The sequence below is a fragment of the Pelobates fuscus genome, chromosome 2 (genome assembly GCF_036172605.1).
Source record: "Pelobates fuscus isolate aPelFus1 chromosome 2, aPelFus1.pri, whole genome shotgun sequence".
NCBI classification, from domain to species: Eukaryota; Metazoa; Chordata; class Amphibia; order Anura; family Pelobatidae; genus Pelobates; species Pelobates fuscus.
The window spans coordinates 153,372,323-153,386,814 of NC_086318.1; the positions used below are offsets into that span (position 1 = coordinate 153,372,323).

Sequence of the window (14,492 nt, forward strand, 5' to 3'; positions counted from 1 at the left end):
TCCTGTTCTGCTATTTTAACCCAAATGTTCAAGGCACTTTTCATTTTAGTTATGTTTATTTACCAGGATCAAATTGTGCAGGGAATTTTTTTGCCAGCAATTATACATCCATCATCAGTAATAGCAGGATGACATGTACATTTCTGGGTGCACTATGGTCCCACCCTTGTACACCACACATTTATTCTTTTTAGGGTTATTTTGTACCATTCATTGCTAGCTGTGTTTTGTGCTTAATTTATTTACTATCTGACTGAGATCAGAAGAAACATATTTAACCCCTTAAGGACACATGACGTGTGACATGTCATGATTCCCTTTTATTCCAGAAGTTTGGTCCTTAAGGGGTTAAAGAGAAAGTGAATTAGGGTGTAAACACATCCCCTGTGCCAGCAATAAACAGCGTGTCATAACCCAGTCCTGTAGGAAAAAAGAAAATGGATCTTTTATTTTAATCTTTTCAGTGATATTGGATAGGAAAGTCAATGGAATATAATTAATCAAAACACCTACAGTTTTTCTTTTACTTCAGGTATTTGAAATGAAACATATACAAATCTTAATAAATAAAAGTGTGTATGTGTGTGTGTGTTTATAACTTTAAAATGGACAAAAATGGCGTGACATAAACTATCTCAATAATTCAGCAATATTAATAACAACCACTCACTAATATGGCTATTGTCATTTTGTGCCAAGATTACTTTTTCCTATTTGAGGCAAACTGAAGATCGTTTTTTTTTTTTTTTTTTTTCGTTCTTTTGGATCAATTGTAGCAACTGGTTGTTTAAAACAGTAAACTAGTTTTAAGAGTTGTCTTTTTTTTTTTTTCCAGCCTGTTTTACATTGTTTCCATGCAAAAGTTATTAATGTTGTCTTCGTCACTGAACAAAAGCCAACGCCTCTGCATATGGCAGTGCTTCAGGTGTGTGACTACTACCACAGGGATACAAGGTGCTCCGTGCGAGAACGCTGGGCTGGTCTCGCCTTAACATAAACGCCCCCTGGTGGAGCTTTATAAACGATGCAACCAGTGCATTCTTCTCGCAGTCAAATATGAACTGAAACGGAGCAGGTTTGTTCCATTCTGGTATATAGGCGACACTGATTGCAAACTGCCTGCAGCATGCTGTGGAACCTGGAGGAATATTTCCTATAACCACAGGACCAGGTATGTCTCCCCGGTAACAGATGAACCTATTGCAATGTTCTGGACATAGTGAAGACACAGGTCAGGCTGACTTAGACTGAGATTACTTTTTAAATACAGCTGTGAGATTTGGGGTTATTAGGCATTCTTAATGTACATTAATAAGTTTAAATGAAATTAAAGTGTATGCAGTTAGACATTAGATACACTCTTAACACAACACAAACAAATTCATCTCAAGACAGAGTTTCATTCCGTGTCTGAAATTAAACTTTGAATTCTGTATACCCTTTTACCTAGAGGGTTAATATGTATTTGGAAGAGGAAGTAATAATATTGTACAGATACCCCCCAGCTATGTTGAAATAACTTTTCCCAATATGAATATACATTGCAAACACTTAATTACATCCTCTGCACATAGTTATTAAGAACTCCTGTTTGAACACTGAATGATACACTTTTTTATATAGTATTATAGAGAATCATACTCCATACATGTTTTCAAGGAGAGCCTATATGACATTATTTTGGTTTTAAGTCGCTGAACACTGTGATCCTGCATTTTTCAGTTCCTTAGCAAGCGAAAGGCTTGGGTGTAAGATCTAATCTAGAGAGAATTGAGAATTCTATGCTTTACCAGGTCTTTTAGTAACTTCATGATGAGAGAAGAATATTTTACAGAGTGAAGAAGAAATAGATGGTTCATTGATCCCAAACAGTGAATGGAAAATTAGAAACGGAGTTCTAAATTATATCGAGCTGTGAAAAGAATTGGGAACTGACAATTTAGAAAAGCTCGCATTTGATCATAGATAGGATGTACTTCAATACAAGTAAAAAAATCAGTGTATTCATCCTAGCAAAAAAAAAAATCACCCGAACTTTATAAATATATAATAGAATGTTATCTGTCTGCAGTTTCATCCACTTCATGCATTTAAGGCAAGCTGTGTCCCATGTGAATACACCTGTGAGCTTTATATATCTCTGTAGGTAGAACTGGCAGCAAATCTTAGATTGCACTAATAGCTTATTTTCTCTAAGAATTTGAGGTTAGACAGCTGAGCACAGTCTTGAGAGGGTGGAGGGGGATCATGTATTTGCTATTTATATACACTCTTTTGTCCCTACCTAATTTTTTGTAAGACGAAGGTGCCTCTCTTTAATATATTTTACATTTTAAAGGTTCATAAGGTGGCTCACTGGACTATATGATATCATTATTATATTTCTTTTTATGTATTCATAATATAGATGACAGATATTTTCATACACGAAACATATGCCCGAATGAGTTTGCAATAACAAGTTAGAGTTAGAGTTATATTTAATGTGCCAAGCTACCTGCATATCATGCAATGCACAGAGCTATTTGCCATGCACATGGCTATGGCTATGCAATATCATACATAAAGTCCACATCCTATATTTAATATGCATAGTTTTATTTCATGTGTCTAATGAGCATTGCTATTTCCAGATTTTGGCTTCTATCTATCTATCTATCTATCTATCTATCTATCTATCTATCTATCTATCTATCTATCTATGTGTCTATTCATCCATCTATATATCATCTATTTGTCTGCCTGTCTATTCATCCGTCCATACATCCATCCATCCACCCACCCACCATCTGCCTGTCTATTCATCCGTCCACCCATCCATCCATCCATCCATCCATCCATCCATCCACCCACCATCTATCTGTCTGCCTGTCTATTCATCCATCCACCATCTATATGTCTGCCTGTCTATTCATCTGTCCATCCATCCATCCACCATCTATCTGTCTGCCTGTCTATTCATCCGTCCACCCATCCATCCACCATCTGTCTGTCTGCCTGTCTATTCATCTGTCCGTCTCCCCATCCATCCATCCATGTGTCTATCAATCCATCTATATATCATCTATTTGTCTGCCTGTCTATTCATCTGTCTATCTATCTATCTATCTATCTATCTATCTGTCTATTCATCCATCTGTCTGCCTGTCTATTCTTCCATCCATCCACCCACCCACCATCTATCTGTCTGCCTGTCTATTCAACCGTCTGCCCAACCATCCAGCCAACCATTCATCCATCTCCACCATTATATTAGCCTGCATAGCTATCACCTTTCAGAGTGCAATATTATATTTATTTTCCAAATCTCCATGGAGAGGATGATGGTCATGTTTAGTTCATAGATAGCATTAAGTATCTCGGCTTTTCCTATAATGCACATAGCTGTTTGTCTTCTATATAACCAAATATTTAGTTTATTTTGCTCTAAAGTCTTTTCTCTTTGTGAAATGTACCCATATAAACAACCTTCCCCATGTAATGAATGCCATCACCTATCTGCCCTTTGCATGAGATTATCGTCACAACTATCAGCCTGCTCTCCAGAGGGTAGAACTAACTCTCCAATATTTGCCTGTTCCACGGAATAAACAAGCCCTCTGTATGAAATATGCAATAATCCGTCTCCCTTGTGTAATGAACTATCTATATTTCATATTACCACAATACACAGAATATAATGTACAGGGATAAATGTAAAGTGCCTATAAAAAAATGTCTCAATGTCAATGATATACTAAAATCAACAACTAATAATTTAAATAATTAACCCATTATTGTTAATACTATTTTGAGCCAAACAAAAACAACCCCCAAAAAAGAAGTCTGGTTTTCTTGAAATTTATCAGACAGTTACAAAGGAAATGCAATATAATATGTCTGTTTGAACAGGAACCTACAAAGCACTATGATAATCTAGATAAAGATTTGTGGTTTATAATGGCCAATGTTATACTGTACTCTAGAGTGCAGGGGGCGATGGTAAACAGAACATATTTGAGCAAGCTACAAATCAGCTTCCAAGAGGCTGGGTGCTCCAAACTTCACTCCCATGTGTCAGCCCTCACTGGGCAATAACTGCTGGAGGATGCAAATTGAGTGGCTTTATTTATTGCAAATAGTAGAGTATGAAACAGTGGTTATTTCTTGCCTGGGCGAGTAGCTGGAAAAAAACTCCTTTAGTTAGTTTAAAAAGAATAAAATATATAAAATACAGTGAAAGTAAAGGAAACACATTTAAATCTGTGTCTAAACCATTCTCTCAGACCAGAGTGAGAGTCCAATTTTCCTTATTGTATTCTGGGTTTGAGTAAAACAGATTATTGGGGGCACAGGCGGAACATGCATTTTTATTTTTTGTAGTTTGGGTAGTCAGATCCTTTATAGTCTTATCCCTGCCCTGCACTCTCTTCTGCATGGATATATATATATATATATATATATATATATATATATATATATATATATATATATATATATATATATACACTCCATATACTACTTTATTTGGGGAAATACATTATAAAAATAATTTTTTTCTCCAAAAAAGAAAAGAAAAAGGTTTTACTACTCTTCTGTACTGTCTGTTGAGTTTTGGAAGAGCATTCTTGTAATGTTGTCCAGCATTTTACAGACAATACAAGCAGCAAGTGCGCACAGAACTCACACCAAGCAATGTAAAACATCTCACAAATACTCACGAACGTCATATATTATGCACTCCTTCATGCACATAAGTGGAATTTCAAGTCATTTTTTTTCCTAGAGTCTTTGAGAAGCAGGACAATGAGGGAATACATTGTAAAAGCCGACCTTTCCTGCTGGATACAGGACATTAAACTCATATGTATTATTTACAAAGGAGATAACTGTTTGCAACCCATAAATGATTGCTGAATGCATTATACATCAGGATGCATGATAAAACCTGTAAAATGTGTAAACACAGAAACACCCAAACTGTCCCAGTCCGGACACATTTAAATTCATGCTTCATATGGGGGCAATTACCAAGAACCAAAATAGTATCCTTTTACATAGGGAATCCAATGCAAGTACACAAGATTGCAATAAAGCCTGATAATTTAATAAAATAATATAAAAACAACCTACCTCTCAAGTATACCTCTTTAGTATAGTCATTAGCCAGTCCATTTTTTGGCACCCAAATTGGCTGACCCCTCTTTTCTACAATGCATTCTTTGTTTTTTTCAGTGAAGTCAGAATGGCTCATCTAAGTGTGATTATCATGGAGGAACAGTGCGTTAAAACTTAAAGTAATATCTGTTTAAATTGCAGCACATATGGTACAAAACATAATAGTGACTTATAATTTTCATGCTGCGTAAAAGGCTATCAGTAGTTTATGAAATTACCTAGCCATTGCCCTGAGTCCTGCAGGCTCACACTCTAAAGTACGTATCCATCTTTGGCTGTCTGAAATGTTGGGATATATACCTGTTCTGTATGCAGAGAGAAATGTGCATCTAACATATGTGTTTGTCAGCTGTGCTCTGTGAGGGTCACCAGCGCTCGTGCTGGCTGTGAAACAAGGATAGATTGTCTGCGTGTGCTGTTCTGATCCTGTAATTGCCTAAAACCAATAACTACAGGAATGAATGCTCATTCAATGCAATACCCACAACTTATGACTGTGCCTCAGTGTATGTATTGTAAACCATACGCATTAATCCTAAATAGGCTTGTTTTTCTTTACTTTTTTTATAATCAGTATGTTTTTATTAACAATGCCTATTACATTCAGTACAGAGATTTCAAGCCAGAATAATGCTTGCTATTATTAGTAATTTTGTCTAGGGTTAAGAAAGCCCCTTAGTAGATCAAAACAGACCTATTGACGTAAGATTTAACATATTGACATATTTCACATTTTATTTTAACTTTGCTTTTTGAAATGCACTAGCTGATTTGTGGACCTATTATAATTAGCATTTAATAAGTTACTGATGACATGCTGTAGCGTACACAACACACCCACCATTGTATCCAAACCAGCACTGTACCCTAAGACCTTAAGTAAGGAGCCAATAAAGCTGATTTGTATGCATAAGGAAAAAGCCACAGATTGTGTCTATTTTTGAATAAATAATTAATATTCAGAATAACAAAAATGTAAATACATAAACGAATAACAGTCAAACCAAAAAGTTGCAGAAAATCACAATATACAGTTGCAAGAAAAAGTATGTGAACCCTTTGGAATGATATGGATTTCTGCACAAATTAGTCATAAAATGTGATCTGATCATCATCTAAGTCACAACAATAGACAATCACAGTCTGCTTAAACTAATAACACACAAAGAATGAAATGTTGCCATGTTTTTATTGAACACACCATGAAAATATTCACAGTGCAGATGGAAAAAGTATGTGAACCCTTGGATTTAATAACTGGTTGAACCTCCTTTGGCAGCAATAACTTCAACCAAACGTTTCCTGTAGTTGCAGATCAGACGTGCACAACGGTCAGGAGTAATTCTTGACCATTCCTCTTTACAGAACTGTTTCAGTTCAGCAATATTCTTGGGATGTCTGGTGTGAATCGCTTTCTTGAGGTCATGCCACAGCATCTCAATTGGGTTGAGGTCAGGACTCTGACTGGGCCACTTCAGAAGGCGTATTTTCTTCTGTTTAAGCCATTCTGTTGTTGATTTACTTCTATGCTTTGGGTCATTGTCCTGTTGCAACACCCATCTTCTGTTGAGCTTCAGCTGGTAGACAGATGGCCTTAAGTTCTCCTGCAAAATGTTTTGATAAACTTGGGAATTAATTTTTCCTTCGATGATAGCAATCCGTCCAGGCCCTGATGCAGCAAAGTAGCCCCAAACCATGATGCCCCCACCACCACACTTCACAGTTGGGATGAGGTTTTGATGTTGGTGTGCTGTGCCTCTTTTTCGCCACACATAGTGTTGTGTGTTTCTTCCAAACAACTCAACTTTGGTTTCATCTGTCCACAGAATATTTTGCCAGTACTGCTGTGGAACATCCAGGTGCTCTTGTGCAAACTGTAAACATACAGCAATGTTTTGTTTGGACAGCAGTGGCTTCCTCTGTGGTATCCTCCCATGAAATCCATTCTTGTTTAGTGTTTTACGTATTGTAGATTCGCTAACAGGGATGTTAGCATTTGCAAGTGACTTTTGTAAGTCTTTAGCTGACACTCTAGGATTCTTCTTCACCTCATTGAGAAGTCTGCGCTGTGCTCTTGCAGTCATCTTTACAGGACGGCCACTCCTAGGGAGAGTAGCAGCAGTGCTAAACTTTCTCCATTTATAGACAATTTGTCTTACTGTGGACTGATGAACAGCAAGGCTTTTGGTTTGGAGATACTTTTAGAACCCTTTCCAGCTTTATGCAAGTCAACAATTCTTAATCATAGGTCTTCTGAGAGCTCTTTTGTGCGGGGACACATAATGTCAGCGCTCAAAGGCAAGACGCCATTCAAATTTGAAGAGTCCCTATTGACTTTCTACCAAGACCTAACAAAAGCTACTCTCCAATGGAGAAAAACCCTCAGCGATTTCACCGGCCAGTTACGCTCAGTGGGAATAACATATCGCTGGGGAAACCCACGCCACCTACTGGTCACGCATCAAGGGAACACATACAAAATAACCTCTGGCACAGACGCCACTACGATACTACCAAAGCTAGGTCTACCAACCACGGACAACCAGCCTGGGACCCAGCGACGATAGAGCCATTCACTCCGAGGACCCAGAGAATGGACACTCAGGCCACATGATGGGTAAGGGGGGAGAAGTCTCCCATCCCAACCTGTTCAAAGGCTAAAATCTGATAATTGTCTCAAGTTAATGTTTTACTAAATTTGAAGACACACAAATTAAGTCTGGCCCAAATGCCCCTCAAAGTGCTTACCAGAGAAGGCACAGGCAGCCTGGCACACTAAACATACGCACGACACAGAACGCTACTCCCCCCCCCCCGCCAGCCCCTAGGTTAGGGTCACTACCCTTCAAAAGCAGCTCCCACAGACCACGGAACAGACCTCCCCGTTGAGAGGAAACACTCACTGCTACACGTACAAACCGACGGCCCAATCTATTGGTAACCATTACAGATCCATGAAGGGGACCAACCGCACACACAACAACCACTCTATTACTATAAACACGAATACCCACGACAGATCGCACCACCAACATCCCCCCACGACCTAGGTTACGACAAGCACAACCACTTGACATACCCACAACAGATGCCACATAACCCACAGCCTAGGATTCCATAACCGTTTCACAAATATAAAAATTGTGCCTAACACAACATGTGTATTAACAATCTGATGTTGATTTCCACTCGAATGTTCGATTTTGCACATGGCCACTGTACTTCTTGTTACTCGGCACACAAAAATAAAGAATAAAAAAAAAAAAAAAGCAAGTTCTTTTATTGGAAAAGATAAAAATACAGCAAATATCGGCAGAAATTAGGGACAGAGATAAAATGTATTTCATGTTATCAAAGCGCTTTCTTAACAGTTTACACAAACTGACTAGTGCCAGCTGCCAAACACGAACAACCAAAACAATATTACCATAATAACATGTCATCAATCCCACTCATATTTGGATGGAAAACACTCAGACATTGAATTCTGCCCAAATAGGGCTACAATTTATATTTCTCATGTTGAAAGGGATTTTTTTTTTCTACCTGTATGTTTGTCTATCTAGTTACTGTATCCCATTAAAACCGTTAGTATAATGATGGATAAATACTGCTTAAAGCTCATTACTAACTTTTATAGACTTTATTTTGTGTGGTTGGGTGATAGTAGCACCATACGTAATTTTGAACCTTTTGTATATCTATTGTTTTATTACTATTTATAGTCACTAATTTAAAAGGTTATTTGAAGGTTGTTTAAATATGTCAATTGTTAATATGAGAAAAGTTTGGCAAAAGGATATGGAAAAAAGATTTGAAGTTAAGACTGGAAATCAAGAAAGGGGATTCTTTATAAGTGATAATCTCGATGTAATGTGCCAGCAATTAGAAATACGTCTGATACAGTACATATATTAAGTATTTCATAGTGTGCGGCTGGGACGGGGTGTAGGGAGGCAATCGCCCCCAATTTTAAAAACCGCTGCCTGCAGAGTCGACTCTCTAATTAAGCAGTTTAGGCGGCTGCCTAAGGCCTCGCAGCTGCTTAAACCGCCTTAGGGCAGACTGTGTCAGGTCCTCGGTCAGACCAAGGACCGCACCCTTGGCCGCTGGTCTGCAGTTCCGCAGTGTGCAGAGCTGCAGACCATGTGTCCCCACCTGACCACAAGGGAGCCCACTGGATTACCAGGGAAACCACACTGGACCACCAGGGAATGACAAGTATTTAGCCCCCCCTCCCTCACACCATCACCCACCTCCCAAACATTATTAACCCCCCTCACTCACACCAACACCCCCCTCCTTCACACTATCAACCCCCTCCCTCTCACCATCACCCCTCTCCCTCTCACCATCAGCCACCCCCCTCACTATCACCCCCCTTCCTCACATCAACACCCCTCCTCCTTCACATCATCACCCTCCTCCCTCACATCACCTCCCTCTCACCATCACCCCCATTCACACCATCACCCCCCTCCCTCACACCATCACCCCCTCCCTCACACCAACACCCCTTCATACTATCATCCCCCTCCTTCACGCCATAACACGCCTCCCTCTTACCATTCCCTCCTCCCTCTCACCATCATCCCCCTCCCTCTCACCATCACCCCCTTGCTCTCATCATCACCCCCCTCCTTCACACCAACACCCCCCGCACACCATCACCCCCCTCACACCATCACCCCTTTCAAACCATCACCCCCATCTCACATCACCCCCCTCCCTCTCACCGTCACCCCCCCTCTCAAATCACACCTACTTCACACTAATACCCCCTCCCTCTGACCTTAACCCCCCCTCCCTCACACCATAATCCTCCCTCCCTCACTCCATTATCCCACTCCATCACATCATCGCCCCCCTACCTCTCACCATCACCCCCACATAAACCCCACATAAACCACATTGTAACCACATTGTAACATATTTGTCTTGCTTCATAACATCCATATCCGTTATAAAAGCAGGAAGAGGTGGGTATGGATGGTGAGCTGATTCGGTGGTGCAATGGGCCACTTGACTGGATTTTACCCCCAGGCCTTGACTGGCGTACATATAGCGGTCACAGGGTTCGCAGTTGTGACCAGGCCTGTCACTGCAGGGGGCCCGGCCGCTCTGCAGACCTGTGACCCTGTGATGATATCATATGCTGGGAGGAAGTGACTCCCCGGTCACTCCTCCCAGCTATTACTGAGAGCCCACGCGGGAGGAAGCAGAGGGAGTCAGAGTGGGAACTCTGACTCCCATCAACCTGAGCCAACACTGGACCTCAGGGAAAGTCACCCTCCTGCACCTAAAAGGTAGGAAACAGGAGGGTGACTTAAATATTATGTGTGTGTGTGTGTTTGTTTGTATGTATGTGTGTCTTTGTATGTTTGTGTGTCTGTATATATGTGTGCCCATCTGTTTTTATGTATGTGTGTATGTCTGTCTGTCTGTATGTATGTGTGCCTGTCTGTCTGTTCGTATGTGTGTCTATCTGTCTGTATTTATGTATGTGTCTTTGTATGTATGTTTGTTGTGTGTGTCTGTATGTATGTATGTGTGCCTGTCTGTTTGTATGTATGTGTCTTTGTATGTATGTGTCGTGTATGTATCTGTCTGTGTGTGTCTGTCTGTCGAGGGGGGAAGAGGTAGGGAGCCCCATGGATCAATTTCGCACCGGGGCCCCATGGGTTGTGTGTACGCCACTGGCTGCCAGCTCTCCTCTAGTGTGCTCTCACCTTTTATTCTACTAACTTTTATACGCTTAAAGCTCATTGCCTACTAGATATCAGTGCAAATCTTTTGATCAGTATTGTCTGTATAATATCAGTTGAACAAATTGTAAACCATAGCAGGTGAGGATGAAATTGAAGTAAACCTGTTAAGAGAAAATCAATGTACCTGAAATCGCTACCATATACATTGAATACAAAATATTAAATGAAGATGGTGTATTCAATGTAAAATATAAAGATTTACTCGCTTTTCCAGCGCCATTTGGTGGGTGTTATTTTTTTGTGTAACACCCACCTTCTGGCTATCCACCATTCGGCCTCAGCACCTCCTGGTCTGTTCTTTAATTTACCTTGCTTGGGATGCACTCCAAGTAGGGCAAACCTCGACAGTAAAATTTGCTCGCTGGCTACATTGCAGCGTGCAGGTTTTTGAAAAGAGTGAAAAGAGTGACATCATGTCACTCCTTTTCCAGCTCTAGAAGCACCGGCTCGGGAGTTTCCAAAGCAACTGCAGCGCATGCTATGGTTGCTATGGTAGGAGAGCAAATGGACCTCTTTTCAGGCACATCAAGGCATTGACTGACAGCTGGGAGAATCTTTTTTTTAAACATTCTTTATTAATTGAATTTTGTATTTATAATTGACAGTATCGTCAAGAAAATAATGTGACGGAGTGTCTTGCACTCCGACCGAGTGCCTCCGCCAATCGATGCTCCTAGTGCTCACCGAGGATTCCAGCACTCCACCAGACACCATAAGAACTGCAGATCCCACTTCCAGCGATGCAGCTGCGCTGGGGTCTCGCCGTCCTTCACCCTCCCTGGACCCATGACCGGGTTTTCAGCTTCCTGTGGGCAGACCTCACCTACTACCAGAGAGCGTAGCAGGAACAGCTCTTATAAGAGCTAGTGATAATAATTCCTGGGGAGTATAGTGATATAGCAATCCCCAGAATAGATACAGCCATTTCCCCCCACACATGAGATGACACTCTATGTTGAGGGTAAGCAGGAACTCAATTTTAATGTTGGCACACTGGCCTTTTATGCAAGTTTCCCAACAAGGGCGACACCCAGGTGGACCTTGTTGGGCACAGGGACACAGAGGGAAACAGAGTTATACAGTGAGACACTCCCATACACAAACAATAGAATCCCTCCTCTGTGCTTGGAATAGAATTGAATCAGGAACTGTACTAATCTAACACAGTTATCTCCAAGCAGAGAAAACCCCAAAATGTACCTTAAAAACACATAAAACCCCATAAGTTACATCCCCTGATAGCCCCAATCTGGGTGAACAACATATCCAAAAATCACCCAGGTCGGTTCAGGGGTTCAGGAATTTCCTGGAAGTCATAGTTTTGACCGACCGTGCACATGGTCCTATGCCCAAAACAGTTTCAGGGCCCATAGTCTGTGGGCAGGAGGCTGGAAAGCAGGCCCCTCCAAGTACAAGTGGCGAGGTTACTTTTGCCACAAATAAGAATAGGAACATTTAGAACAAGTTGGCATTTCCATGAGGCATTTTGCGTTCAAGGCAGTCATTATACCAACAAAATAAAGTAAGAAAGGTACATAACAGAAACAATTTAACACAGTAGTTGTTCAGGTCGTTAGAGGTGGGTTGTTACAATTGGCTCCTATATGTCGTGCGAACAGTGATTGTTGGGTTTGGACTTTTAGAACGCGGCCCCGTTCAGTGTGTCCCAGGAGGGTTGGGTTATGTAGATAGTCTGGTGCATGTGGGCATGGTCCTTTTGGGGTGCCATTACTAAAATGCATGTTTATCACATTCACCTCGTAGTAGCTTGGCTCAGGTCATTGTCCAGAGTGGGAGGCACGGTGGAGACTGAGCCAACGAGGGGTGATCCTTGATCAGAAGTAGTAGAGGATGAGGGGATTAGAGGTGGGGGGAGAAGAAAAGAAAAGGAGACGAGGAAGGTGTGAAAAGACAACAAAAATAAGAGAACAGCCTCTCCCTCCTTTAAAGAGCGGGGCAGGTGTAAACGGGGGGAAGGTGGGTAGGAAGGGTTGGGTATGAGTAGGAACAGGGTAGAATATACCTAAACATATACAAAATAAAAGAAAACGCTCATAGGGGATTAACGTAAAACACACGGATGCCCCTTATATTTATGTCACACTCACGAGATATATGTGGTTTTCAGGTACATCAAATAGATGAATATTCTTAAGTCCCTCAGGGTCAAAGTAGTAGTTTGGACATGTAAAGAATAATAAAAATCGACATAGTTTAACGTTGTTATGTAAATAAAAATCACAGCTTTAATGGTAGCACTTACAGTGTAACACTTGTAAAAAGGCCCATCAGAACAAGTTTTTTTCTCCCATCAAAAGTGGAGCAAAACGTCCTTGTTGAAATTCTCAGGCAGGCAGTACACAATAGTAAAATAATAAAATAACAAATAGCAAACACTATTAGTCTCTACGCGTTTCGTCCGGTTCGCCGGACTTCCTCAGGAGTAGTGGAGTGCTTCAATCCTTCTGGGGCTTCCAATTCCTTTTAAATCTTCCCACCGACATTTTGATCCAAATTTTCAATTTCGAACAGCTGATCGTCAATCCGTTCATACGCTCCATATATGGAGTTCCGGCTCTCCTTCGTGGAACGCACGTGCGTTCCACAGACCCGGAAATACCCGCGTCGCTCTGGACTGAGCGGATGTGTGTCACTGGAACGCACGTGCGTTCCACTTCGTCCGGTCGTCAACGGCATTGGAAAAAACCCATACAAGGAAACAAGATAAAGAAATAAAACGACAATTAAGACATATTAGATATCCAATGTATCATGAAACACCAAAAGTGAATACAATGCGGATCAAATCTAAAATAAAACACCATTACACTTATAGGTCTAACAAGACCTTCCTAGCTATCTGTCAGCACTTTACTGTGTATAAAAAACACAAATCCAGACATATCTTACATAACCAATGTTACACAAAATGTTATAAAATCCAAACACATCTTACATATGTGACAATAAGTGGAGTTGTGAAGGAATATGTGGAATAAAGGGGAGGATTCTGGAGCCATCCGGCCAAAAATAAAATAAAATAGAATAGAATATAATAGAATGTAAACAAATCAGATAAAATTATAAAGAATGTATAATATTGTAATAAAATGTAAAAGATGTTAAAAATGTTGTAAAAATAAAAATAAAAATAAAAATAAAAATGAACGATAGTTATAAAAAACAAACTAAATCAAAATCCACATTCAGTCCTAGTGGATGTAATGTCTTTAGCCTATGGATCCAGAATCCTTCCCTTTGTCTGAGTTTGGTGATGATATCCCCTCCCCTTGCATCCAAATTCACCTGTTCAATAACAATCCAAGACAGGTTGGAGATTCTAAAGTCTGGGCACTTATTGCAGTGTGTGGGAACTGAGTGGTTCTGGACCCCCTTCCTTATGTTGTTCAAATGCTCCAGGAAGCGTATTTTAGCTTTCCGCCCTGTTCTTCCCACATACTGTGCCCCGCAACCACACATGAGTAAGTAGACTACATTATTGGATAGACAGGTTACATTTTTTAGAGAGGGTGCAAGACCAAATGGTCAGAAAAAAGGGTATAACCC

The 14,492-nt window shown here is 40.5% G+C and overlaps 1 protein-coding gene across 1 annotated transcript in view; it reads left to right on the forward strand.

Moving 5' to 3' along the window:
• The first annotated feature begins 1,102 nt into the window (after positions 1-1,102).
• NMUR1 (neuromedin U receptor 1) overlaps positions 1,103-14,492 on the forward strand; it is a 118,129-nt gene continuing 104,739 nt past the window's right edge. The window contains exon 1 of the mRNA XM_063441100.1: positions 1,103-1,171. The gene's annotated coding sequence lies outside the window, so the exon portion shown is untranslated. The remainder of the gene's footprint in view (positions 1,172-14,492) is intronic.